General features: G+C 38.4%; 1 protein-coding gene across 4 annotated transcripts in view; it reads left to right on the plus strand.

The window, feature by feature from the left end:
• The first annotated feature begins 21,789 nt into the window (after positions 1-21,789).
• Positions 21,790-23,995, plus strand: part of Znf385b (zinc finger protein 385B) — a 398,961-nt gene continuing 396,755 nt past the window's right edge. The window contains exon 1 of one of the 4 annotated variants that reach the window (XM_070019859.1): positions 21,790-21,978. The gene's annotated coding sequence lies outside the window, so the exon portion shown is untranslated. The remainder of the gene's footprint in view (positions 21,979-23,995) is intronic. The other 3 variants (XM_070019840.1, XM_070019877.1, XM_070019868.1) reach the window with 3 other exon arrangements.

Consider the following 23,995-nt stretch of genomic DNA (forward strand, 5'->3'; position numbering starts at 1 on the left):
GAAGAGTATCTTTTCTCAACACCAAAATAAAAAGCAAGCCTATATATATGAATGTCTAAACTCTTCATCTTCTGGGCCATTTCCTCATAGTAAAGATGTATTATTTTATGTGGATTCCTTTTTAACTTCAGCACAAATTCACAGGGCTACAGGGAGTTTGGCAGGTGTATAGATGATAAAAAAAATACCAGCAGACAGAAGCTTTCTCTCTCTTTCTCTTTAATTTCCTCCTTAACATGCTGGAGCAGAGCTTCTGTGCTTACAAAGAGATTTTAAAGGCCATTCCAGGTGAGTCTAGTGAATAAAGGTAGGACAGAGGAACTCCCACTGATAGAAGGGGAGAAAAATCTTCATCTAAGACAGCTCAATCTGTTTGCATAACTCAGTGTTTCTCCTGGGACAGGGCTCCTAGCGGGGTCACAGAGATGTTGGCATGGGGTTATAGACTGTGCCTGGGGGTTACCTCTGTAGCTACTTGATGGTGACATCACTAAAGACAGATGTCTTAGGAGCTGTTGCTAGCTCCTGTCTTTTGACAGCTCTGATGTCAAGGGTATGGGGAATAGATTCTCATCACTGAATTGCAGACGGAGAGAGTAAAGCTGTAACCCGGATGTTTGAGGAATGCTGATAAATCTAAAGACAATAACTTTGTAGTCTTCTGTAAAAGGGAAAATTTCCTTTTAAAGCAGGTATTCTGAATCTTAATGCCATAGCCATCTGTCTCATGGGATTTATGACCCCTTGAAATTGAATGCAGGCACTTCCATCTCCTTAGTTCCATATCTTTCAAGAAGCTCAAGATGGCTTCATAATAATGGATAAAAGTTTAAGAAGCACTGCTTCCACGGAAGTCATGAAGGTTTTGGTTACTGTTCTGTCAGCAGTTCTGCTGTGTGTGTGTGTGTGTGTGTGTGTGTGTGTGTGTGTGTGTGTGTGTGCATGCACTTGGCTTAACACTGATGTTTGAATTTTCTGAGACTAAAGAGTTTAATTGGTGTTTCTCTAGGAGATGTTTTCCATGACAGTGAGCCAATGTGGGTTCAAAGATCTCTGGTGACTCAATTCTTTACTGTAATTGGTTTAGGTCTTTGTAAAAAGTTGTCTCATGGAAATTAATGGTAACTTCCCATGCTTGATGAAACCAGACTGAAAAAGGACTTAATAGAGGAGGGAATAGGGGGACAACTAAAGACTGTGTAAAATCACTTTCATATTTTTCCTCAAGATAATTGCTTTCCTCCAGTTTTTTGTTACAATTACTGCCTCCGTTCATCTTTCCTGGAGGAAAAGTGTGCATGGACTGCAGGGCTGAGAGGAGGGAGTCGTCCCAGTCACTCACTTGCTTAGGGTCTCTTCCCTGGTTGCTTTCATATATTCCTTCTTGTATTTCAAATTCTTCTTCCCAGATTTACTTTTATCTTCAAAACATTATCACTATCTTCTTTATTCTTTACTTTACTAATCATGTGCTATCTAGAAGGCTTTTGGCTCCACTAGAATATAAACTCCATGAAGGCAGGAATGTCTCTCTGTTTCATTTGCCTACTAAAATGATAGCAAACAGGACAATACCTAGCTTACTGTAGACATTTCATAGTCCATGAATGAATAATACTAAGAGACTTGGTGATTAAAAATTACTTAAAAACAAGAGTTCATTACCCTTCAATCCTATGATTCTGTGATCAAGGAAACAGAAGGCTGGTTTAAGTTGTCCCAGAGATATTGTGCTTAACGTCTCTCAAAGGACTTGCCCCTCCATGTTAAGACCTTTACATTGCTTGTCCTCCTTCCCAGGTTAAGGACTATGTCTTTCATTTGGAGAGGAAGGACTAGCAAATGTACCCCAGGAACAAATATTAGTTTCAAGATATGAAATCTTTTCATGAAGATGTAGAACACATCACCATTTCTATGGATCTGAGAGTAGCTGTGCAGGAGAAGGAAGATGGTATGGTCCCTGAAAAAGAAAACCAGACAGCACTCAGACTGTAGTGGCAAGGGAGCAGGATGGAACAAAAGCGTGCACAAGAGCCAGAGCAAGGGGCAGATTAGAAAAGGCCATTCAGGAGATGTAATCCATTTCATAGCAAAGTTCAGAGTTATCATATGGAGCAACTAGGGCAAGATTGATAAAGAAAAAAGTGCTGGTGATGCCAAGTTGGTTGTATGGTAGCTCTAGGTTCCCACAATGGCATCAGTGCTTAGCTCAAGAACATAAATGTTGTATTTATTCTCATTCACAAACTGTTCTCCTAGTATGATACAACTTCTAAGTCTAAGCCCACTGCTTTGGGCTAATTAGAGATGCAGACAAGAGGCTTTAGCAAGGTTCATTTTCCAGACCTTAGATATGCCTTAAGACCTGATAGAGCATTGTGAGTATGTTGATTCAAACATAGCAACAGTCTCCTGAAACTGATTTATTTAGCCACATTTTAAGGTGATTCTATTTATTTTTATGGTAATTTTATTATAAAAGCATACCTACAATTAGCAATCCACTTTTTCCTAGTCTCCTTGGCATTATTATTTATATCTTTGCAAATGGCATTTCCTTTATAAAATGTGAAACTGTCCATCACTTTCCTTCTTATAAAATTGTCATCAGCATTTTAAAAACTAACACCTTTTATCCTGTAGTCTTAGAATGAAAATATTCCCATAGACAGAGCTGATAGAGATTTGGCAATCAAGAGCTAGGAATATCAATCAAGAAGTTTCTGACTCAATTCAGAAGGGGTTTGGGGGCCTTTCTTTTCTCTCTTCATCTTCTTCTAAGCTTTCTCATCGCATTAAATGACAATACCAGGCAAAGTCAGGGGCATGCTGTGCCTGTCATTGTGGGCTTATAGATCAAATGAAAGCCAGTATTAATCATCTTGCTTGATTTGAGAGCCTATTAATTTTCCAGGAGCAGTGCCCCAATGACACAAGTTCTTTATTCTGTGATCTTATGCAATGTCATTTTCCTTTCCTTCTTTGAGAATAAGCCTTATAAAATGTTAGTTACATAAAACCATTTAAAAGAAAACTTATGTCTTTCACTGGCCAATTAGATGAAAGTAGTTTAAGAAAACTGCCCTTTGCCTTTACTTTTCTTTTGAATCTTTAAAATATGGTTGATATTCTAGGACTAGGTCTATTAACTAGTAAGAAACTTGAGTTGATTTTCTTCTTTATTAGAAAGAATTTTATAGGGAGTGGACATTCTTGATTCTAAGGTCCACAAGTTTCTGGTAATGTAATTTTTTCTCAAAGTTGTTAGAAGTCTTGAAATAATGGGAAGAAAACAGCACCGAAAATAAACTCCAACAAACACTCAATACATATTACTCAACTGACTAGTGAAATTGAGGATAGGAAATCTCTTCACCGTTATCCTGATTTTCAGATAGAACAGGATGGTACAGGACTTGATAAAGGACCAGGTGTGACCTGCTCATCTTTTTTTTTTTTGAGTCATTATTTAAGTTGATCTATACTGAGTCCTGTTAAGCTTCATTTCTGGGTAGTATATTATCAGTGTATTCTCAGGCAGTGGAATTTATACAATTGACTTCATGCCAGATAATAATATCATTGAATTAAACATTGAACAATATGCAGTTAGCATATATGAGTCAATGTTTGCTCATTATAAGATTAATGCAGTTCTTAAGTTTCTTAAGTTATAAATAGAACTAAATAAAGACTGAAAAAAAGATTGGAAGTTTCCAACTAGAATTTATAATGCCTTATGAATATGATACTATATAATGTCAGATCCATGAAAGGAAGTGTTACTTTCCTTTCTAGAATTATATATGCAATAAAAATGTATCTTTGCTCACAATGTAAGTTTATTGTTTCATTAAGGTGATGAAGTAGTAAAAGGACAAAATTAATTTTGTGAGGTATCTGGTTTTCATTTTATCTTTCCTCTGCTTCTTCATTTACTATCATGTTGAGTGATGAGTTCTAATTTTAACCTCTAGGTATAGGGAGAAGTATAGAAGATACTTTTACCCTCCATAGCAATGGACAGAAGAATGAATAGTAATTGAAAGTATGTACACACTGTCTGGTATGAACACAGATCTATGCTGTCTTTAAAGATAATAATTGTTTATTCTAAAAAGGGAAGATGTACAACATGACAGAAAGTCAAGTACCCATGCTTGGGTAGCTCTTCACTAACTAGATGCAATCTTCCCTGTTAGTTGTCAGTTTATTTGTTGGGAATATTTATTTGGGGAATATTGTTCATTTCTCTTGAAGATTATGAATGTTGGGAACAGAGAGTTTGCCAAGATCAAAGATCATTTTGAATGAATTCTTTCCCATCATATATTTTTTTTTTACTGAGTGCCTACGGCAGTCTATGTTTCATCCAATATCTAGTTATAAAGTTTAACTGTTTTAAAGAAAAAGATCCAACGTAGAATAAGTGAAGATTGTGGGTATCTTTTATAATGTATATAATTTTAATCTTTAACTATGTAATAGTATGAACATGATGAAAGAGGTCTTAGGAAAAAAAAAACAACACATAACTCAGAGGAAAAGCTGTCCTTTATCAAAAGGACTTACCTATTTAGTCTCAGTAATGAATTTACCAAACCTTCTACTCTGGAGAAGAATCAAATTCATATGTTTTTATTAGGTAACTCACACTTCTCAGATCCTAAGAGAGCCATGTGAATCTGAACAGAAGAGTCTGACTATGCACCTTCCATCTTTTGATGGGTTACTATCAATTTAAATCATTCCAGAAATAAATGTACAAATATGCTTGTAAGTATTAGCAAGTTGAGGCTGTCCCAAGGAAAAGGTAGAGGACATTCATGGGCCACTCTTAGTAAATCACAATGCAATGAAATGTCTCATGAGCATGGAAAACAATAACCAAAAATTATGAACTGCCTTGTGTTGAGAATGTTCATGAGACCCATGAGCCAAAGAAAAGGAAAGACTTAGTCTTCTACTGATGGATTATATGCTGAGAAACTTCCCTCTTTTTCAGATCACCTCAATATTTTACTTTTAAATACAATGGAATGCATGTCTATTTGCTCTTGACCTCTTATAAGTGATTCCTGATGTAATTGCATTGTCATGACCTGCTCATCTCCTACAGATGCAATTTCCTGATCACGTGGGCACATAGGAAGTCCACTGGTTTTTAGGTTTCTCCTTGGAGTTGGAGATACTCCAACAATTATAACCTTTTGCCTACTGCTTTGTGTGAGCTCTTTGTGTGAACTCCTTGATTATCTTCTAGGTTGATTCCTATTAAATATGTACTCATTTAAATGAAAAGGGATTTCTATCAAAGTTCTTGGGTTGTCCTATTGTGCTCTCAGTATTTTTTTAAAAGGCACTAAATCAACAAAACAAAGAAACTAACATGGCCTAGCTCCAAACATAGAATCCATTTATCCCATTTCTGCAAAGATTTATTTTTCATTGTTTCAAGAACTTTTGACAAATGAGCCTTGGAGGAAAAGTGCTGACAATGTCGACTTTATTAGTTCAAATGTTATTGTCTCAGTTTCACAAACTTGCAAAGCTTCTCTAGAAAAGAAATGACAGGGAGCAGTTGTTAAGGAATAATTACAGATTTGCGCTTAGAGGACGGCATAATTGCCTTTGCAATACATCTCATGAATATAAAGTCCTTCTACATAATATCATTAAAATAAGCCATATACATTGTAGAAATGATAGTATGGTATTCATTGCGTCTATACAACTCATCATGGCATTACTCAGATGACAGAATGGGCAGGATTTGCAGGATAGCCACTCCCCCCCCCTCCATTGCCAAAGAGGATTGCTCTAAATTGAATATGCACAATAAAAAAGAGACAACAATTTCTCCATGGAAGACAGAACTATAAATATTTGGGCAGCGACAACCAGAACTCTCAGCCATGCAATCAACTGCAAGAATTGAGAGATGTTGTTTTAAACAAATGTTGCTGCCTGGCTACAAATCTGAAAAGACAAGGCAACAAAGTGTGACTGAAGAAGAGCAACTTCAGACTGGCCTTGGGAAATTACCACCGTGAGACTGAGCAGGGTGTGGCCTCGTTCGTTATTCAAACACATTGGGCCAGCCCACAGGAAGAAATATAGTTTATACAATAGCCAGCCCACACCTACATGTACAGACCAAAGAAGTAACTGAAATAACATTATAGTGATCTGGCACTTATTTCTAATGTTAAGTTTATATCATGCCTATACTCTATTTTCTACTCTATGCAACTCTTATTTATAAGTGTCAAGGAGAACTTGATCTATATTATCTAAAAATTGTAGATAAAATTTAAATCTATTTATATGAATGTGGGTTAATATAGATACTATGATATCTGTTTAAATCAACACTAGTCATGCTTCACTAATGGCTATGATTATAGGTTAGCAAACAATAAGAAGCTATAGCAACCCAGAGCATCAGTGCCTCTCCCCTTCCCCAGGAGCACCTCCTTGATGCTCTGCACACATCTCCTCAGTGCTGGTGCATAGTTTGTATAGAGTTAATTTACATTTATTTCACAAAGTATCCTGACATTTTCACTTTGATTCATTTTGTATTCTTAACATGGGTAAAAACTAGAACAATAGGGGCTATACCCAATTGACTCATAGATATCTCCTTACGCAGTTCTTCCCACAACCTAGAACACTGCATCCCATCCACTGGGTTATTGGCAAATGTCATTGGTCACCAATGCCCTTGCATGGAAATGCAGAAGATGTATAATGTGTCAACTGTATGGAAGGGTAAATATGGGCCATTTTTTTCGTCCTTCACTGAAGAACTTTAGTCTATAAAACTGCTAGACTAAAGATTCAAATGGAAAATATGTACTTCCTCCATGTTTTCTACCATTCAGCTGATTGTTTATTTATTCATACCTCAGATGACATTGGGGGACTGGACATGCACAATGGATGCCCCCCCAACAATGTGGCCTATGAAACAGGTCTGTCTCACAGCATTATTATTGAAACAAATAGTTGTGTGGCCAAATTTTGACTTGGCTCATGTAGATGTTTCATGTTTACCCTGTTCTTGCATTGTCATTATGTAACCTAAAATATGACATAATTTAAAAATAAATAGTATACATTTCCAGTATATTATTGTTGCTACTTGTTTTTCAGATAGAGTCTTACTGCGTAGCTGAGACTGGCCTTAGACACATCCTCCTCCTGTCTCAGCCTCATAGTGCTGGGATTATAGGCACATACCACCATTCCAAGCCAAAATATTATTTTTTTGTTTATTTTGATTTTAAAAATCAAAGTAAATTTCATTTTTAAAAACAAAACAAAATTCTACTCAGTATCTTCTATAGTTCCTTCAGCTGGAAGTTTCAGACCTCAGTGTATAGAATTAGTTTACTCCTAATTCCAAGTCCTTAAAGATTATTATCACTGGTCCACTAAAATTCACTCATCTACCTACCTAACTATCCATCATATACAAGTTGATCTATAGATTTAATATTGTACCAATATGGTGACATAACACTTAAAAGTGTCAATGGACATGAACATTACTGCTTTCATTGAACAAAGGAACAGAGCAGGGAACTGGAAATAGATTTGTGTAATTCTGAGTTTGTGTTAGAAGCAAGGTGGTAGTTTTGGGAGGGTGGGTAAAGGAGAAAACACTGAATAAGTTGAGCCAGGAAAAAAATGTTAGGCACCAGCATTGACTTCAGATGAAATAAGAACTTATGTGTCAAAAACTAAGCTTGAAAGCTTTTAGGGGAAAGGTAGGTGAATATTTTTATAACCTCAGGTAAGAAGAATTGCTTAAAGAAGATACAAAGTGCTAATTTTGAGATTGATAAATTTGACTACTCTAAAATTAAGAATGTGCTCATCAAGTCATCTTGAAAGAAAAAAATAGAAGACAAGACAGAACTTGGGAGAAAATATTGGCAACTGGGCAGAATCAGAATCAAAACTAAGTGAAGAATTCTAATAACTTAGAAATGATCAGCATCCTCTTTTCCCTCTATTCTCACCTTCTTGCCCTTAACCACTCATTTTTCATTTATCTGGATTTCCTCATTAAGCCAATAAGTTGGGAATTGTCTGAGCAAATTGATCAACTTTACCTCTATGCCATTTCCTCCAGGCAGGCCATTCCTACCTCTTCCAGCTGGACCACAAACATCCCAACCCTTCCCTCAACCCATCACGCCTTCCTTCATGGGGCTAACTGATCACCACTTATGCCTTAGCATTCAGAAAATCAGTCAAAACTTGGTTGCTATAGTTGTATATTCTTTGTAAATGTTATTATTAAGTAATTGGACAAAGAGGTTACATTTCCATTAAGTCAGGTTATGAGTACAATGTTATCTTGATCAACATCACCCCTTTCATCATTTCCTCCAATTATTCCCCCCATCCCTACCCTCAAGTTATAGCTCAATATATTTATATATGCTTTAATTCTGATTTTTTAAAAAAATGATATTCTGTCTACCCTGCTACATTTCTACATTCTTGCATACAATGAGTACCCCATTTGTTTCAACTGAAAGTTTGTTTCATGTACTGGTTGCAAACAAAGATTTTACTCAATTTAATTATAATCCTTCAGCAATAGGACACAACTTATCTAAGGAAGTGAAAACAAAGAAAAAAACAGCAGTTCAACTAAGTAAGTCCCTAACACATATCTTAGACAAGTTATGTGGACATATGGAAGAAGTTTAAAAATATCTACTTATGAAGAAATTGTGAAGGAGGAAGAAAGTTATGTAAACATGCCAAATTAGGACAAAAATACCTATTAGAGTAGAAAAAGACAATAAGCAGCAAGTTTCCGAAAACATTTCAAACAGCCCCAAAATGTTCAAACAGGATGACAAAAAAATGAAAGTAAATGACTAGACTAATTAGGGTTATAAGCAAGAGATTGTTTAGAAGATAAAAACCCAGATGTGTTTATTCTTCTGACTTTAGAAAAGGCAGGTGGAAAAGTACCCTTATCAGACAGCAATTTTACTGAGACAACAGATGTAGGCAATTGAAAAAAAAAGTTACCTGCAATGAAATTAGACAAGGCAGCAATTTCAAATAGACTATGCTTGTGGTTTTTATAACAAAGAAAGTGGTGAAGCACTGATTTAGATATTTTAAGGTGACCTCACAATCAAGAGTTTCAGAATGGCTAGAATGCAATAAGACAGATAATAATGAACCCACTGAATAAAGGTTATTATATGTAGATCTGTGAATTTAGTTTGGGTGTTTAAGGCTGTCCAATTTCTTTGATTATCCAAGAGTACTTGAATTAAAATGATTATTTGTAAATTAGAACTTCATTCAAACATTACCCTTTGGTAGTAGAGTATGACAAAATGAGAGTTTACTTTCTCTTTAACTGTTGAGATATCTGAGCACCAAAATTTCCTAATTATACAACTGGTTTGTGTACAAGGTACTTTATGACATGAATCCCAAGGACAGCATTCAGCTCAACTAGCTTGCAGCTCCTTAGGTCAAATTGCATGATGTGTGGAACCCTAGACTGCAACACCTTACTGGGAAGTAATTCCATGCCAAGTGCAGCATGAAGCCCTGTCAGATTAGGTCAGAGATAGAAACTATTTGAATATTTCAAATATTTGGCATTCTGTGTGCACATGTCACTAATGTGGCTGCATCACATTCATTTTAACATCTTGGGGAGGCACAGTCAAAGTGCTCATGGGAGGAAGATGAATGGAGCTTTGGAGTCCGAAAATCCGGATCTAAATCCAAACTGTTATCTACTTGCTGGATGATGTTGGGTAAGTCAGTTAGCTTCCCTGAATGTCATCTGGTAATAGGGTCAGAGTATGCATTTGTGATGGGATATGCCCATTACAGGTTGTTTGTAAGAAATAATTTGTATCCGGCATATTAATATACTTCTAAAATTAGTAACATCCTGGAAAAAGGGACTGGCCAAAGAGAATAATAACTGAGAAGATGGCTTGAGATTCAGGAATCACTAGACACTTGATAGTGTTGAGGGTAAATATTTGATTGAGGACTTAATGAAGCTGATTAAACAGAAAGTGGCAAAGTACAGGCAACAAGTAGTGGTGGACTGTATGCATGACCCAATATAGATTAGACATTTTACCCCACCTTTTGGGGGTTTTTTGACGTAAGATTTTACGGTTTATCTCAAGTTCACCTTGAACTCATGATCCTACTACCTTAGTCTCTGGAGTGCTAGGATTATAACTGTGTATTGCTACACCTAATGAGATTAGGCTTTCAGACCAGAGATTCTATCTTGTACATTTTTTGAAATAAGTTTTTTTATTGTGAAAATACTGTACCGAGGGGTTACAGTTACATGAACAAGGTAATGAGTACATTTCTTATCCAGCATTGTTGCCTCCTCTTTGTTTTCCCCCTACCATCCTGTCCCTCCTACCTCCTCAACTATACCCCCCCCCTCCATTTTTATATGTCTACTTCTACTCTAACTAGCTACATGGTAGGATATTGAGTACAAATAGAAATTAAAAATATTGGTTAAATATATGTTAATGATGAAGGAAAGAGCTAAAGAAAATTAGCATTAGGAGGAACCAAGCCAGGGGAAGTTTTTTCCCTCCTTTTTCTCATTTTGAGCGAGCAGAGAAACATATTAGAGGGAAGTAGCTATTATCACAAATGATGGAGACAGGTAAGAATTAATGCCACCTGAAAACACACAGGCAGTAAATGGGAAGAAGCAAGATAAGTCAGTATTAAAAGTCCATGGAGCCAGACATGATGGTTCAGACCTATAAATCTTAGCTACTTATGAGATGGGAATCAGGATGATGATGTTTTGAGGCCATATCTGGCAAAATGTTTGTGACACCTTATTTTAACTAATAGTAAAGTATGTTGGTATAAGCCTGTCATCCCAGCCACTCAGGAAGTATAAGCAGGAGGATCATGGTCAGGCCATTCACTGCTTAAATAAAAGATGCTTTATGGGGGTTGGGAATGGCTTAATGGTAGAGTACTTGCCTTGCATGCATGAAGCCCTAGGTTCAATTCTTCAGCACCACATAAGCAGAAAAAGCTGGAAGTGGAGCTATGGCTCAAGTGGTAGAGTGCTAGCCTTGAGCTGAAGAACTGAGGGACAGCGCCCAGGCCCAGAGTTCAGGTCCCATGACCGACAAAAAAAAAAAAAAAAAAAGAAAGATGCTTTACGAAAAGTAACTAAAGCAAAAAGGGCTAGGGCCATGGCATAAGTGGTAGAGTTCCAGTGTAAGGCCTCTGAATTCAAAATCCGTTCTGCCTCTCTCCTCAAGAGTCAATTATTGTGCATTTGAGAGGGAAAAAAAAGAAATTTTGAGGTGTATCTTCTTATGAGAAAAAAAAAGTTGATGAAGCTCCAATCAGATAGGTTCCATCTTCCAGTAACACAAGAAATAAGTTTATCCTGTGTAATAAGAGGACTGATTGGGAGTTTTGATGTGGTTGACTCTTCCATAGAAGTTTGGATGAAATATTAATAAAATAGATAGTTGAAATAGATGTGAAACAGATAGTTGAAAAGGATCTTGGTTAGGCTATCAGGGTATCAGAAGTGATAAAAGAGAAGGCTATAAAGTTGACTCTAAGAACAATGGAGAACAAGGCCTTCATGGTTAGATATTTAGTAGTTTTTGAATGCAAGAAGGTCTGGCCAAATTTTGGCCCAACCTGAGAGGACCATTTTTTGTTTCAATGGAAGCAAATAAGCAGGAAACCAGGCATGTAATTTTTTAAAGGTTGCCTATAAGAATCAGACATTTGGAGTAGAAATGAGGACAGCTAATGTGGTAAATCTGGAACTATTCTGAAGAAGAAACCCACATAGTTGAAACCTATGTCAAGATGACTGAACTGTCTTGAGAAGCAATGCAGCGGTTCACCTACATCTGGCCTACAATGATTTCTCATAGTTAAAACCGATGAAATTCAATGTAATGATTCTTTGGACAGGCTCAAATGATATTCTCTTTGCTGACCTAGATAGGGTATGCCTCTTCATTCCTTATCTAAATATGTGTGACACTAATTACTCATTAAACAAAGAAAACAAGCAAGGACCAATGAACCCTAACACTTCAGGGGCATTTGAACTAGCATAAGCATCCAAACACTGCCAAAGCTAGTAGTATACAGTATATAACACGTTATCAATGGCTTTTAAAAGCGCTTTTTATTATGTTTACAACAAAATTAACACGAAGATACTTTCTACTGATAAAAAGCTTAATTGATACATAGTAGGTTATTTCTCATTCCAGTGTTGCTGAGTACTCAGCTTACTTCAAGTGTTTTTTTTTAAACTTAAAAATTATCTTTAAGTAGTTATATAAAGGAATTGCCATTTAACAAAGTGATTTATGAATACAGTATAATCTTCATCAATGTCTCCCCTTTCAACATTCTCACCCGTCCGTCCTGCTCCACCCACTCTTCCTTCACTCTTTCTTAATTTTGGATTCTTGCCTGCATTCTTCCCCTCTTCTTCTCTTCATTTGTCTACTTTTCCCCTTGTCTCCATCCCACCTCTTTGAAGTACTTGCTTCCTGATGTGTTGTTTTGCTTAACTTTGACCTTGTCTTTCTAAGAAATTAACCTATTTGAGTTCTCCCTTGAATCTACTGTATTTTAGTGAATACATTTGCATATGCTTGCATGGCATCCAACCTATTTACTTATAAGTTTATAAGCTAAATCTAGCTTCCTGCACTGTTCTGTTTAAATTCAGGCCTCAGTGTAATAAACATTTTAGTACATGCTGCTTTGCTTAGGTGTGTTGGTGTCATCTGTCTACAGTAATGTGGGATTGGAGTGTTGAAGCACATGCACATTATTAAGGTGACTTCTTAAGAGATCATATCAATTTACAGTCCCATCAATAGTACATGAGACTATGCCCTATTGTTTAATAGGCTCATATAACCTAGAACTACATCTTCAGAGTGAAAAAGAGAATAAAAAGTACACTTTTAGATTTTTTTAAACCAGAAAAATGTAGCATATGTGAAAGAAATATCAGATGGTATACGTTATGAAATGCAAGTGTGAAAATTATTCAAGTGTGTATTGTATGACTTACATAATGTGCTTGAAATGTTGTATATCAATCGACACTTCTGTAATTAAATGTTCTGAATGGGTTTTGCACTTTCTTCATTCTTTCCATGCGCTGATTTGTCTTGCTTTGTTGTGATCATCCTATATTATACTTATTTTCTCTTTTTTCTTTCCATTATAATCAACAATTTTGCATATTACTACAAAGTTTTAGCAATCATCATTAAGAATAGCTATATGACATTCCTTTAGTGGAGCTATATTCAATTATATCTTTTAGATTGTCTTCAGGTTTTCCTAATATTTATAAAGCTATACTTTCCTTGTACCATTTCCCCCACATTTAATATTATTTATCTAATATATTATTTTTAATTGAGATTATGTCCTATAAATGGAAATATTCAAGATTGATAAATATGGACATTAATTATTTGTAGCAATGAATAAGTTGCCCATTTCCTCATCTCTTTACCAAAAATCATAGATAATCCACTAATTTGATGCAATCTCATGGTGTTTAAAATATTCATAATTTTTAGTGGACTTGCAAATACCTATCCTTTGTTTATCCTTCATCTCTTGTGCTTAGCTACTCATGCTTAATTCTTTTTTTTAAGTTTTATTTATTTATTTGTTTGCTTTTTTTTGTTTTTTACTGGTCCTGGGGCTTGAACTCAGGGCCTAGGCTCTGTCCCTGAGTCACTTTGTTCTCAAGGCTAGTGCTCTACCACTTGAGTCATGGCTAATTCTTTACTACAGAGAACTGTCCTGTGCAGTACAGATTGTTTAGCAGCATCCTTGTCTCCAGACATTGCCAGTTATTCCAGGTGGAATAAAACTAGACCTTCTGCAGAATCTTTATTTTTACATCAAATCATTTTTTCTAAGTGTAACAAGTTACCTAGTCAGTTAATCTGCTTTGGAAGTTTAGATATATATGTAAAAGTGAAAAACTTTCATTCATAGGTGCGAAATAAGGGCAAGTGAAAGGTAAAACATGAAGATGTTAGTAGAGGTCAATTCAGAAAACTTTATGGGCCCACACTCAAATGATAAAGAAACAGAGGCTTAGGGAATTCAATCCTACTACACAATACCACTGTTTACAAAATTGGTATAGCATGCAAGTCTTGTCCTCTAGGCTTCTGATCTTACTATAACCTACTCTTTTGCTCATGCCATCTTTTCTCCCCATTATAATTTAGCTAGTTCTAAGTTTACTAGATGATCTTTTTCACAAAACCCATCTGAGCTATAATATCCATTGGTCTCATAAAATGTGCCTATGTTAGAATAGTGTTCTTCAGATAATATCTGACACTTAAATGATTGTCACTTGTACTCTATGCTTGAATTAGTTCCAATAGCTCTTAGAGTATACTTGGCTAAAGGCTTTCACTAATAAGGACACCACAAAATGCTATCAACTAGGAAAACTTCAATATCATCTTGAGTTATTTGGTTAGGATTATGATGGCTCCTTAAATTGGGCAACTTGATTCTTATTTTAAAAAGCTGAACTTTGGCAAGTAGTAGGAAAATGAAAAATGTGACAAAATCCATTTTCAAATTAAGTAGATTATTAGCGTATTACCTTTAGTAAGAAAGGGAAATGGGCAAAAAGAATTGATGGGCTAGAAAATAAAGAGTGTAGCAGGAATATCAGAGGCAAGCTGGAAATGTCAAATACAGAAGGTGAAAATAGAAATTAGTACTGGAGTAAACTGAGAAGCAGCAAGCAATGTTTGGTCTACAGTAAGACCATTTCCTTTGTTATGGGATGTAAATGATAAATTCTATGCTGTTTACCACTGTGTCTCTGGTGCCTCATGTGAACACTTGTATATTAAACAATATATCTGGACGAAATAACTAAATTACTGTTTAGACTAGGCTTCCTAAAATTCACGTTCTTTGGTGCAGCATGGAATTAGGTCCTGCCCTTTATACATTTGTGATGAGAATGGAAAATCACCAGCTGCATTCAAGTGTGTTGTAGACACTTCCAGCTAGGATGAGGTGAGGACACATTCCTAGGCATCACAGGTGAAGAATGAATGCAGTCAGTACATTAGAAATAGTCCATACTTTTAAGGGCTGAAAATCTTACTGGGAAGATGAGATAAGAGGCAGCTAATATTGTTACAGAGTGTTATGAGAGTTCTAAATGTTATCTGGAACTTGTTTAGAAATAGAGGTCTTTTTCATTAACCCTCACAATTCTTTTGCTACTATCTTGCCTTAAAGTGACTAAGTTGAGAATACCTTCAAAGGTTGTAGAGACAGTAACTTTTCAAGTGAAAATATGAAACTATGTACTTTGCAAAGAAGTGATGGGCTGCTCTTTGTAAGGTACTATAAATGAGATATTATAAAGGAATGGAGAAAAATGGAACTTGCAGACTAAAATCAATACTTTTCATTGACTTCATGAAGTAGCACACAAAAAGCTTTATACAACCAGATAAACCTGAGTTAGAATTGTGGTTCTATTCATTTATTATCTCAAGTACCTCACAAACTTCTGATTCTCACCTTTTCCATCTGTACACTGGTATAGTAACTTCTCCTCAAGAAGATCTCATTAAAAAGTTAGATTAAAAATTAGATTTTTCTCTCTCTCTCTTACACACACACACACACACACACACACACACACACACACACACACACACACACGGCATGAAATATAGTATTCTTCAAATAAGAGCCAAAAACTGACTTTTCAGGCACAGAAGTGTTCTAAAAACTATCCAACACAGTGAGTTCAAGATTAACAATTTACTTAAAATTGTGGCAAACGTTAAAATGGAAAACTATTTGAAACTACAATTTTAAATCAAAAGGTTACTGGCAACCTTCCACGGTTAGTAAGCAGTTGTAATCTGAGTGTACAAGGGAGTCAAAGGAAAAACTAGGCCTAAACAATAGATCAATGTTTGTGAAAGGAATATATCTGCACATCCAGGTCTATAAAGAGTGGAAGAAAATCAAAATTACAGATACAGTTAAAAAGATTATTTTATATCTGTCCCAGAACAAAGAGTTGAACAGGGAATGCATGCTGGCACCTGGCAATCTAATCAGTAAAAGACTTAAGGGCATTGTGGAATTGGTTCAACCTTCATCTCATACAACAAGACAACTGGCTGAGGTTTCAAAGGGACCAGAGGCTCTGTAATCACTGAAAATCTATGGGCAGGGTCTAGAGGGAACACTTTTTATAACATTGATCACATCTGGCACAGATGATATACCTTACCTCAAAGAAGGGGCATAATGTCATGGCTAAGCATTGATTTCACTAGAACTCTAGAAAATAAACTTTAATGCAGAAAGGGTGTAAATAAACAGTGACACTTGATAAAAAATGCTTAGATTATTAATTTAGAAATCTCAGGATCAATCATAATATGTTTAATGTAACTAAGGAAGAGTCACACTAGTGAGCAAGGAATTTAAATTCCTGGACTTTTTCTGCTAAGAGCATTCAAATAAAAAAAGAAAGATGAGCTAAAACTCAATCTTCATTTAAAAAATAGTCACAGGCCAAGAGGACAACTCCTTTTCAAAGAATACTAATGATTTGAATAAAAACAATCCCCCAAGACACAAGAAAAAGATAGCATGACTTCTGAAGTAAGCTTCAGATTTAAGGATATTTTTTCTGTCTTTTCACCTTCTGAATACAGATACTACAGTTGAAATTTAAATGTAATACAGTTAGATTTAAAAATGAGACAATTGTAAAAGAAAATAGCAAATCAAAAATTCAGAAATAACCTTAAGATTTCCACTTAAAACAAATTCCTCCACTTTCTCATATTGATTTTTTAAAAGATAAATGTCTAGGTCAAGTTTGGAACTCCTGCATGAAACCAACTTGTTATCTTTAAAGATCTCTCAGTCCTATTATTTTAAAAGTAAATGTAAGAAAAAAAATGATATTGAAAATTACCTAATCAATAAAACCTCAAACATTTCTATTGCAGTTCTTCATTATCTATATTGAGTGAATAGTCTTAAAACAATTAATATAAGTGGTTTTGAAAAAAATAACATTAAACCAAAGTTAGTGCTCCCAAGCCCAAATATGAAACACAAATTGCATTACTTTCTAATAATGCAGGTTCTAAAATAAAATTTTGTGACATTTGCAAAATATTTATGCACATTTATAGACAAATAAAATTTAACAGCTTATTGAAAAAAAATTTTCCTATTTTCCCTCCAGTTGTAAATTGCATATGAATGTGTGTGTGTGCATTCTTTCTAGTATACCTAACAACTTATTCCCAATTTGTTGTCAATGTATAATGCCCATTTGTGACAATGTTTTACAGACTGCAAGATATTTTCTCATTTGCTTTCATCCTCAGGATAACTCTGTAAGGAAGATGGACTTATTTTCCCTTTTTAGAAATGAGGGGATTGAAGTTTAGAGGGAACAAAGAATATCAGACAGCTAGTAAGTGCAAGGTCAGAACTCAAGCCTGGCTCCTCCACCACAGGAACTATTGCTTTCTCACAGAACACTGCAGCCATACAAAAATAATCAGCAATCAGATTCACAGTGGAGTCAGCTGAAAAATGAAACAAGATTTATAAAACAATAAAGGAAAGTTTGCAGAATATTGCCAAAGGTAGGAAGGGAAAGAGAAATATGAACAAGACAAATGTCAACAAATATTACCTGTGTTTCTATATAGTTTCTGAAGTATTATGCATGTATTATGTCTTCTGGATATTGTAGTAATCTATGGAGACAAGGCTGATGTAATTGGTCTTGTCTGAAGGACAGAAGTCCTAGGCTTGAATATGACAGCTGAAACTAGAATAAACATATGGCCCCAGCATAAAGAGCAAAGTCTTGATGATAGCAGCAAATCAATGCAAAATGTCTGTGAGCAGATTTTTAAAAAATAAAATTGTATCTTAAATATAAGGTCTTATGCATTTCTTATTTAATAAAACCAATTATTTTATTTTTATTTTATTGTGCTGTACTAGGGCTTGAACTCAGAGTCTGGGCGCTGTCCCTGAACTTTTTTGCTCAAGTCTGGTGTTCTACCATTTCAGCCACAGCTCCACTTCCAGTTTTTTAGTGGTTAATTGGAGATAAGAGTCTGATCATAGCCAGGAACCAGTGGCTCGCTACTCAGGAGGCTGAGATCTGAGGATTGCAGTTCTAAGCCAGCTCTAGCAGGAAAGTACATGAGACTGTGAGATTCTTATCTCCAATAAACTGTTCAGAAAAAGCTGGAAGCGGTGATGTGGCTCAAGTGGTAGAACACTAACCTTGAACAAAATAGCTCAGGGACAGTGCGTAGGCAGAGTTCAAGCCCCAGAATGGGCAAAAAATAAAAAAAATAAAAAATTAAAATAAAAAAACAAACATAAGCTCCATGGTTTCCCTCATTTGTAATAATTATTATATTATATGTCTAGGATAGTCCTAGCAGAGGATCTGGAAGATATGGAAACAAAAGGGGTTTTATTTTTTCAAATGTACTGTGTGAAGTTATTTCTTTTTTCATTTTTTCCCTTTTTTTCCTTTTGGTTGCTCTTGTCACTGTTTTTTATTTTAGTATCCTGTATCTTGATTATATGTTTTCTGATTTAGGGAAATGGCGAGACAAAGGACAAAGGGTGAACTAATACAACAGTGATACTCACAAGACACTATGCTGGAAATGAAGTTTACAACTGGGGAGGGAGTGGACGGATAGTGGGAGAAAAGGAGGGAAGGGTAACAATGTTCAACAAGAAATGTACTCAATACCTTACTGATGTAACTGTAATCCTTCTGTATATCACCTTTACAATAAAATAATTTTTTTAAGAAAAGATGTTGAACTTTCCTGCCAAGTCTGGTTTCAAACCTCAATCCTCAGATGCCAGCTTTATAAGTAGCTATGGTTATAGGCAGGTGCCAAGTACTGGTGCCTGGTATAAAATGAAATTATTTATGAAATTCCCAAATTGCATGATATTTTTGTTATCATCATGTTCTTCATCCACTGGAATGTATACATTTATAAATGTAGCTAAAATTTTTTGCTTCAACACTAGTATTCAGTAAGTGTTTTGGAACCAACATATCACATATTTCATGAACACAAAAAGTAGAGACTAAAAAGCTTCAATGAAGTATTTTCTGCTTTGTTTCCCCTTTGTGGGAGGGGGCTCTCTCTTTGGTATGCTATATGTTAAGCCTTCTATGTACTGCAGTCCTCATTGTGCCCCTACTGTTCTTTGCCTAAGGGCTACAGGTTTCTGAATCGTTTTACTCCACTACTGCCAGGAATGAACAATGGCTATAGGAAATTAATGGTAGGAAGACTTCGGCATTGGAAGATCCTCTTCATTAGACAGCACAGCAAAGGCACAATGAATGTTACTTATCCAATAGGTTTATTTGCTAGCAGAGTAAAGGCAAGGTATTTTATTTTCTCATGCATTCTCTGTCTGTCTGTCTGTCTGTCTGTCTGTCTGTCTGTCTATCTCTCTTTAATGTTATCTTTATACTGAGGTGCATTTTGAGGAAAAGTGTTGTTTTGGTGTGTGGCCCTCTAGAGGACTTAAATCCTGCCTTGACTAAGGACATGAAGGACATAGCTCTTAAGTCACTCATATCACATGCGAAAAACTGGTATTTGCCTGCAAGTATTTTATGCTTCTTTCAGCTGTTGTTACAAAATGCAGCCCTCCACTTATTCTCTACCATAAGTCTTAGCTATAGGTGATTAAAAATAGCCAGGGAGGAGAGAAGGATGTAGTTGCTGTTTGCAGGGCATAAAAAATGCACAAGCTGCTAAATTGTGTACGCCACGGGGACATTTCTCACAGGTGCTCTACTCTGCAGAGGTTACATACTTGCCTGCAAGTACAATCCAAGGTGCTTGACTGGAGATCTTAGGCCTTCAATAGCTTAGATTTCCAGAGATGCCAATACTTATCTATGCTCAGTAGCTACCCTGTTCCCAACTCTGAGGGCAGGGCAATGGAAGTTGGATGTTTTTCCTCATGAAAGGCTTTTACTTTTGGAATTTCCTGCTTATCCTCATTTGCCAGAGCCCTGTCGTCAGTAACTTGTGAAAGACTTCTTTTTGGTATAACCTTCACTAATGGTGGGAGGAGGGGGGAACGTTAAGAACAGTATTTCATAAAAAGACTCCTTAAGCAATTATTCTTCATGTTCTTTTGGTGTTATAACGATTGGAATTTGGAGCTTGCCTCCTATAGTCATTTCAAATTGGGGAGGGGATTAAGGATATTCAATAGGGAGGAAGGGTTTAAGAATAGCTCCCACCCCCCCAAAAAAGTGTCATCAGTGATAAGTGAGACTGTCTAGCTGGATATAAAGACGTTTGGATTCTAAAAATATAAAAACTATCCGTCAGATTAATGTCCCTTCCCATGCTGGTACCTCAGGTGTGCTGGCGCTTGCAATAACCTGAATTCCAAGGTGGGTAATGAAGCCAATCTGCTCCTTTAGAAAGCTCTAGGATGTTGTGAGTGGGCGACTGTCAAATCTCAATCCCACCGCTGTAAGTAGCACTGGCTTTTGCTGGACGCTAAGATGTTTACTCTGGACGACGATGCTAAGACATTAACAGCTGCTGGATTAATTATTTATGGTGCTAGTGTCAATCATTCTGAGAAAACAATCAAAGAAAAATATTTTAAAATCATCAGTTAAAAAAAAACAACCATCCCTGCTGCCTAACACAGCTCCCTCGTCATTTATTACCCTTGAACTTCTTCCCAAAGATGTAATCTCACAAGACTGATGGTTTAGCATTTTTTCCCCTTTCCCCTTCAATGTTTTCAAGTGCTTTCCCCTGCAGAACCGCGCACCCTGCCTATGTCTGCACTATTTTTGGAGGATGTCTGCCCTACATGGGGTGGGGTGGCGTGGGGGGGGGTGAGGGGGGACGTAGTGACAGGTTTTAGTTTTGAAACTTAAATAGACAGGGAGTCGAAATCCGGAAGGAAAAGAGCCTCTCCCCCGCCCACGAGTCCTGGAGGTCCCCGGGGAGGCTGCCATGCCACCGGGTGCTGCGGCCCTGCCAGGCTCCGCCAAAACCGCCCAGGCTGCTCGGCGTGGTCTGCCAGCCCCGAGCCGGTCCAAGAAGCAAAAGCAAATAGTTGGTGTGATCCTCTCCAAGAAGAGAGTTCCACTCTGGCTTGACTAACAGGCGAACATCCGCCCCTCGGCGCCTCTTGGCAGCCCGCTCCGGGGAACCCCTCCCTGCCAAGCTCGTCTTCAGGGACCTCCACCGCGGGGGCTGGGACCGCGCGGGACCCCCGGGGCGCACGGAGCCCCCTCTGCCTGGCCGTGCCCGCACGCCTGGAAAGGCGGGATTTAAGGCAGTGCCGCTGCGGGCGGCTCTGCAGTGTCACCCCGCCGCGAAGTCCCTCCTCGATCGCCCTGGGGTGTGCGCCACGAGACTCTCTCCCCGCCCGCTGTCATCAGTTTCGGGACGCCAAGTGGCGGCGTTGGCGCATCCAAACCCGGGGATCGTGGGCCAGCCGGTGGGTCCCCGCAGGGCGCGCCCCGCAGGCACGGGCACACGCCCCTCACCTGGGCGAGGCCAGGCGCGCAGGCGCTCAACGCGGGGGCCGCGGCCCGGGCGTCTCAGTCCCACGCCCGCCCGCCGGAGTTGGACAGTTCCGGGGCCGCGCCGCGCCGAGCTGTCGTCCGCGCCACCGCGGCTGCAGCCGCCCGGGCTGCAGCAGATCGCGGGAGAGCGTCTGCGCGAAGCCCCAGCGCAGCCCTGGCGGGACCGCGGCGGTCGCCAGAGCGCGAGCAACAGCTTCCCGGCCGGAGGAGTCCCTGCCCCACGCGCCCGCGGCCCGCGCGCCGAGGTAAGCCCCGGCGCCCAGCCCAGCCTGGTGCCCCTCGGGCGGGCGCCGCCTTCCCGCACGTCCCCGGCCCGCCCGCCTCCGCAGAGCCAACGGGCACCTGGGCGCGCCGCCGCCCAGGAACGACTGGGAGCCCCCGCCCAGTAGAGTTTGCACTTTGTCCGCAGTCCCACTTGTAGAGGAGGCGCCGCGCCCCGGGCTGCAGCGGAGAGGCGGAGAGGCTCCCGGAGTCCAGGGAGCTAAAGAGTAGTAGGTCGTGGAAGCCCGAAGAGAAGAATCTCTAGGGCAGGCTGGGATTCGCAAGGACAGAAAGGAAGGGTGGAGAAGGACAGAGGACTCGGCAAGTGTCCCTCTGTGGTGAGCCCCAGCTCTCCTGCCAACTAGCAACTTTGAGGGTTGCGTGTCTCTTGTTTATTATGGGTGGTTTGGGTAACAGAGGTGTGGGAGGCAGATAGCTGCGGGGATCCAGGGAGAGTTCTGCAGCCTAATAAAGGTGAGATCTGGGCATCAGGAGACAGAGAGAAGGTGCCCAAAGTTGGCACTTGTTGGGAGCCTTGAAGGGCAGTCTCAGCAAGCAAGTGCTGGCGAAGGAGTCAGAGTAGGGTGGGAGGACTCTGTAGGATGGCGGAAGGGAGGATGGGCCGTGGAGGGGGACCATCTGCTTCACCACTGCTGTGCGCAGGGCCCTGTGGGCTAAAGGGAGGGCTGACAGGAGGATGCAGCTAAGTAAGGATGGCGAATTTCCTTGTGTCTTTCAAGGAAAATACTGTCAGTGATTCTCCCTGCTCCACCCCCCCCCCCCACGCCATGAGTACAAATAAGCGTTTGGGGGATGTTCTTCAAAGTTCCAGGATTGGGACGCGGTCTACATCCTCTTCATTTTCACACAGTTATTTGCTTGTCTCTTTGGATTTTTGCTTTGCCTGTGAGTATCACATCAAGGCAAAGAAATACAAACTTTGTAAAGATGGAACAATAGATGCCTAAATAGAAGGGACAAGCACTTGTGTTATAGGGTTCAGCCTAAAGTGTGGAGATGGGAAGCTTACACATAATTCAGAGACCTGTAGGAACTGTAGTTATTAACTGCCTTTCATAAGACAGTAAGCTACATTTTAAAGTAAAGGCGCTCCCTTAAAAGTCTCAGGGTCCAATTTGACCTGCGTTTCAGGGCCTTTAATCTTACTTTGGTGTTATGTGTGTCCTGGGTATATACATCCTCTTCCCTATACAGAAGCAAAAATCTGTGCCTTGCAAGTTTTCCTGAAACTTGTATATATGGTCAGAGCATTGGTTGTTCATGTCTTATATTTCCATAAATCAAATATTTGTGGATTTAAGATTTACACGCTGACCCATTTCCAAATGTGATATGAGGAAGTTTCTATGAAAACCACAAATCAAATAGCTATTCTTGTAGATCTCCTTGACCTCTCTTGGATGCACGTATAGTGAAAATGCTTTTAGAAAGGTACATTGTCCTCACAAAGGAAAAATCACTGTCCTTTCAAGAATCATCCTGGTGGCATCAGTGTGTTACAGTGTGATCCTGTATGAAGCTCATTTACATTTGTATTATTTCTGACATTACATAACTAATGACTTTTAGAAAAGTTGTAATAGCCACTAAATATATCTGACTTAAGCAAAAATCATGATGATGTTTTACAGCATTTTAACAATACACATGTTTACAGAGCAAAAAGAACACAGTGAATCTAATGTATCCTCTTGTCAGAAAGGAAAGGAAAAGAATGAAGCATTTCCTCCCCCAAGCAACTGTGATTAGTGCTTGTCACCCAAACATGGGCAATTAGTCAACACTTGGAGCATATAACTTCACAAAGTGGGACTGTTACAAGAGAATATGCAAAAAGTTATCAGGTGCTTTCACCATTTGTTTGCTCAAGCAACGTGTCCCAGATTTGAGAGGAAAATCTTTCAAAATTAATCTGAAATGCTGTGTGGACTTGAGCACCATGAAACAGATAAAGGATTTTAAGTCCTTGGAATATTACCT

Source organism: Dipodomys merriami, unplaced genomic scaffold (assembly GCF_024711535.1).
Source record: "Dipodomys merriami isolate MVZ:Mamm:240054 unplaced genomic scaffold, mDipMer1.0.p SCAF_1, whole genome shotgun sequence".
Taxonomy (NCBI): domain Eukaryota; kingdom Metazoa; phylum Chordata; class Mammalia; order Rodentia; family Heteromyidae; genus Dipodomys; species Dipodomys merriami.